General features: G+C 33.2%; 1 non-coding gene across 1 annotated transcript; it reads right to left on the reverse strand.

Moving 5' to 3' along the window:
- Nucleotides 1–1,490: 1,490 nt before the first annotated feature.
- LOC112491879 (small nucleolar RNA R71) lies at nucleotides 1,491–1,597 on the reverse strand. Its single transcript, XR_003056217.1, has one exon. It is a non-coding gene; the product is annotated as a small nucleolar RNA R71 (small nucleolar RNA).
- Between the last annotated feature and the right edge of the window lie 3,998 nt (nucleotides 1,598–5,595).

Raw genomic sequence — 5,595 nt, forward strand, 5'->3', positions numbered from 1 at the left:
AAATTAGGTCATGTAAATATTATCAATTGTGAGTGGAAACTAATTTTGATTAATTTTTTGATTAAGTGTGGTTGACAAAATTACTAGTTAATTAAATTCACATATTTAAGTAATTAAATTGGAATATTTAGTGGTGAAATCAAATGCTCTAGTATTTATAATTATTAAATTCACTCTCTTACTTGAAATTGTTTTCGTTTAATTGCTTGTTTTTGTTTAATTTAGTTTATTTAATTTTTAATTGCCATCTTAATTGTTAGTTCAAATATTACCAAAATCTAATTATTTTTAGTACTTAATTCTTAATCCCTTGCATAGGACAACTTTTTTTTCCCCTACTTTATTACTTGAAAACGATTTGTGCACTTGCGAGTTGATTTTACGCATAAAGTTTTTGGTGCTGTTGCAGGGGATTAAGCCATTAATATTAATTCGGATTGGGTTTACTAGTACTTTGAACATTGTTTTCTTATTTTAAATTTTTTATATTTATTTCTTAATTTTGGTTTTAATGTTGCTTGCTAGTGTTTTAATTCTTTTCTTGTTTGGCCAACTTTCTTTGAATTTTAGTACTTATTTTGTGGTACTTGAAACCAAAATTGTGTTTTTAATTTATTGGTGTCTAGGTTACAAGTTTAACACACTTAGGGATTTTATTATTATTATTTATTTGTTTGGTTGAATAAGATTAGGTTTAGCTTACTTTTAGTTTTAGTTTTGCATAATTGTTTACTTTGATTGCACAAAAAGGTTTAATTTTGCATTCTTTTCTTCTTGTGTGGTTCATTATTTCCAAGAGTTATTTTTATTTATCTTTTAGTTAGTGTTAGTTTGTTTTTCTTTATTGCTAATTGATTTTCATTGTTGGATTAATTAGCAACATTAGAATTCCAATTTTTAATTTCTTGTTTAGTTTTCTAATTTTCTAATTTCCTTTCCAATTTATTATCCTTGCTTTCTTTTTAAGAATTAGGTGTTGTGTTTGAGTCATAGTGGTGATCAAGAGTTCAAGGAGGAAGTTGATTTGGAAAATAAACCAGCACCTAGAAAACTAGCCATAAGGGGTACTTGGGTACCCATAGACCAAGGAACTCAAGAAGGTGCAATGGCCAACCAAAGAGAAGATGATTTGCCCATATGCGAGTATGCCACTCACAAGAAAGTTGGTGATTTGTCTTGCATAAGGAGACCACCCATTGAAGCAAACAATTTTAAAATTGAAGCATCTACTACTTCTTTGCTTAATAATGTTCAATTTTGTGGTTTGCCTCATGAAGATCTTAACATGCATATTTCTAGTTTTCTTCAATTGTATGATATGTCTAAATAAAATGGTATTTCTGATGATACTTTTTGATTAAGACTTTTTGCTTGGTCTCTTAGAGACAAGGCAAAAGTGTGGTTAAATTCTTTACCTACAGTATTGCCACTACATGGGATGTTATGGAGGCAAAATTCCTAAACTATTTTTTCCTCCATCAAAGATCGTGAAATTGAAAAGTGATATAAATAATTTTTGTCAATAGGATCAAGAGACTTTTTAAGATGCATGGGAGCGCTTCAAGGAACTATTAAGAAGATGCCCACACCATGGATTTCCAACATGGATATAGGTACAAATTTTCTATAATGGTTTAGATTATGGTAACAAACAATTGGTAGATGCAACTGTAAGAGGTTCTTTAATGAAGAAGAGGCCATCTAAAGCATTTGAATTAATTGAAATGATGGCCCATAATAACTACCACTATCCAAGTGAGAGGAAGCTAACTGAAAGAAGTCAAGTAAAGGCTATGGAAGAGGTTAATATTAACAACTTAGGGGCTCAACTTTCAAACCAATTCATGAAGACCTTGAACACTCAATTTGGTCAAATAGGGGTGAATTCTATCCAACCTACTAATAATTTTTTATTTTGTGATTTATGTGGCGCTTATGATCATAATAGTGTGGATTGCCAAGTTGGAAATCCCTTTGCTTCTGATAATGTTAATTTTGTAGGGAACTTTTAAAAGCAACAAAACAATCCATATTCTAATACATATAATCTAGGATGGAGGAACCACCCAAATGTTTCATGGTCTAACAACAACCAGCAAGATCTAATTAAGGACAAAGCGGAGGGTTTCAAAGACAACAATTCCAATCTCCGTTCTACCAAAAGCTGCCACTTACACACCAAAATCAAAATTCCTCTTAAGCTCAAACTCAATTTTCTTCACTTCAACAATCCTTGAAAGAGTTTTCTAATAATACTAATTCTTTCATGCAGAGAACTGAGCAACAATTGATAAACCATAATCAAATGTTCAATAACCAAATGGCTGCAATCAAAAGCTTGGAGAACCAAATAGGGCAATTAGCAACTCAATTCCAAAGAAGTCAAGGAACTTTACCAAGCCAAATGGAGAAGAACCCAAAGGACTACGTTCAAGCCATTACATTAAGAAGTGGAAAGCAAGTAGCTAGGCCTAAAGAAAGTGACGAAGGGATGGTGATTCTTGATGATGAAGATGAGGAGAGCCCCATAGACTCAACATCACACTTGGCCACACAAATCAAATGTATAGCATAATGAGGCTGATAGGAGAAAAGATGAAGGTTCAAATGATGCCATGAAGTCTCCACCAACAAAGTACATACCACCATATGCAAGAGAGGCTAAGAGCTTACCAATTGGATCAAGGAAAGTTGAACCAGCACCTTGCCTAAGCAAACCTATTGACAAGCATGACAAAGATGAGGAGAAGAATCAAGCCTACAAGAAGACCCCACCTCCACCTTTTCCATCTAGGTTTATGAATGCCAAGTTATATAATCAATTTAAAAAAATTTCTTGATGTATTTAAGCAATTGCATGTAAATATCCCTTTCATAGATGCCTTAGAACAAATGCCTTCCTATGTTAAGTCTTTGAAGGAGATATTGTCAAACACCATAGGATTCCACGTAACATTGGGAAGCTTTGATATCGCATGTAACATTGGACGTTATAATTTTATGGCTCTTTGTAATTTAGGTGCTAGTATTAACTTGATGACATATAGCATTTACAAGAAGCTTAGAGTGGAGATGTGAAGCCTACCACTGTGACTCTTCAAATGGCAGATCAAAGCATCAAAAGGCTAAGGGGAATGTTGGAAGATGTATTTGTAAAAGTAAACAAGATCATATTCCCTACGGACTTTGTGACACTTGATATGGAAGAAGATGATAGCATTCCAATCATTCTTGGAAGACCATTTCTAGCAACCAAGCATGCCCTCACTGATGTACAACAAAGGCAAGTAACCCTTAGAGTACTCAATGAGAAGGTAAGTTTTCAAATCCATAATGTTGTTAAATTTTCTAATCTTGATGAAATTTCTTCTTGCTTTCTTGTTGATGCATGTGATGAATTGAGAAGTGATATAGTAAAGGAAAGTAATTTAAATCCTTTAAGATTGAGTGAGTTATTTGGACCATGTGAAGAAGAAGAAAAACAAAAGTGTAACATTGTAGATAAAGCCACCCATTATGAGGTAGATTATGTTGGAAGGTTTAAGGATTTAAGTAAGAGTGGATCTAGAAAGATTCCAAGTGTGGAGCACCCACCTATAATTGATTTGAAGCCACTACCTAGTCATTTAAAGTATGCTTTTCTAGGATTTAATAATACCCTTCTAGCAATAATTTCATCCGCGCTTAGTGAGGACCAAGAAGCCAAACTTTTAGAAGTCTTAAGGGAACATAAAATTACACCAGGCTGGACTATAGCTGATATTATCGGTATTAGCCCCTCTATTTGTATGCACAAAATACTTATAGAGGAAGATCATAAACTGACTATAGAGCACCAAAGGAGGCTTAATCCTAATCTTAAGGGAGTGGTATGTGGTGAGATTTTAACACTTTTAGATGCCGGGATTATCTATCCTATTTCAGATAGTAATTGGGTAAGTCCTATTCAAGTAGTTCCTAAGAAAGGTGGGATGACTGTGCAAGAATATGATAAGAGTGAACTTATTCCTATTAGGTTAGTCATTGGGTGGAGAGTGTGTATATTAACAGGAAGCTTAATAAGGCCACTAGAAAAGACCACTTTCCTTTGCTATTCATTGATCAAATGTTAGAAAGGTTAGCTGATAAGGAATATTATTGTTTTCTAGATGGTTATAACGGTTACAATCAAATAGCTATTGCCCCCGATGATCAAGAAAAGACTAGTTTTACTTGTCCTTATGGAACTTTTGCCGATAGAAAGATGCCTTTGGTTTATGCAAAGCACCTGCGATTTTTCAAAGGTGTATGATGTCCATCTTGTTGGATATGGTAGAAGATATCATTGAAATTTTTATGGATGATTCAAGTGTATTTGGTGATTCTTTTACTTCTTGCCTAAAATTTTTATCTAAGGTTCGTTTAAGGTGTAAAGAAACTAATATTATACTTAATTGGGAAAAATATCACTTTATGGTTCAAGAGGGCATAGTTTTAGGTCATAAGGTTTTCTAAAATGGGAATTGAGGTAGATAAAGCTAAAATAGAAGTTATAGAGAAATTGCCTCCACCAACTTCAATAAAAGGTATTAGGAGTTTTCTTGGGCATGCGGGCTTTTATAGGAGATTTATCAAGGATTTTTCCAAGATAATAAAACCTCTTTGCAACTTGTTGAATAAAGATGTTCCTTTTGTTTTTGATGATGAATGCATGCATGCTTTTAATCTTTTGAAAGAAAAAAATTAATATGTGCTCCGATTATGTGTGCTCCAAATTGGAATTTACCTTTTAAAATTATGTGTAATGCTAGTGATTATGCTGTAGGGGCTGTTTTGGGACAATGAAAAGATAAAACATTGCATGTTATTTATTATGTTTCTAGAACTTTAAATTATGCTCAACTTAATTATGCTACTACTGAGAAAGAGATGCTTGCCATTGTTTTTGCTTTTGATAAGTTTAGAGCATATTTGATAGGTTCTAAGACCATTGTCTATACCAATCATAGTGCAATTAAGTACCTGATGAGTAAGAAAAAGTCTAAACCTAGGTTAATTAGATGGGTTTTATTACTTTAAGAGTTTGATTTAGAAATTTTGGATAAGAAAGGAGTAGAAAACCTAGTAGCTGATCATTTGTCTAGGTCGGAATTGAGCGAGGAAAAAGAAGAAAGAGACATGGAAGAGTGTTTTCCGGATGATAAAGTCTTTAGGGTTGATGGTGTGTTTGATGTACCAAGGTATGCTGACATTGTTACTTATTTGGTTACTAATGTTATGCCACCTAGTTTGAAAAAACCATATGAAAAGCATAAGTTTCTAAAGGAAATTAGATATTATTTTTAGGATGATCCTTATCTTTTTAAGAAGTGTGCAGATGGTTTAATTCGAAGGTGTGTTCCTAGAGAAGAAACTATGTCCATTATTAAGAGTTGTCATTCTAGTGAGTATGGGGGGCATTTTAGGACTAGAAAAACCATAGCGAAAATTTTGAATTCTGAATTTTATTGGCCCTCTATGTTTAAAGATACTAATATTTATGTGCAAGGGTGTGATAGGTGCCAAAGAATCAGAAACATATCAAGGAAGAATGAGATTCCTTTGAAGAATATCCTT

The sequence above is a fragment of the Ziziphus jujuba genome, chromosome 2 (assembly GCF_031755915.1).
Source record: "Ziziphus jujuba cultivar Dongzao chromosome 2, ASM3175591v1".
NCBI classification, from domain to species: domain Eukaryota; kingdom Viridiplantae; phylum Streptophyta; class Magnoliopsida; order Rosales; family Rhamnaceae; genus Ziziphus; species Ziziphus jujuba.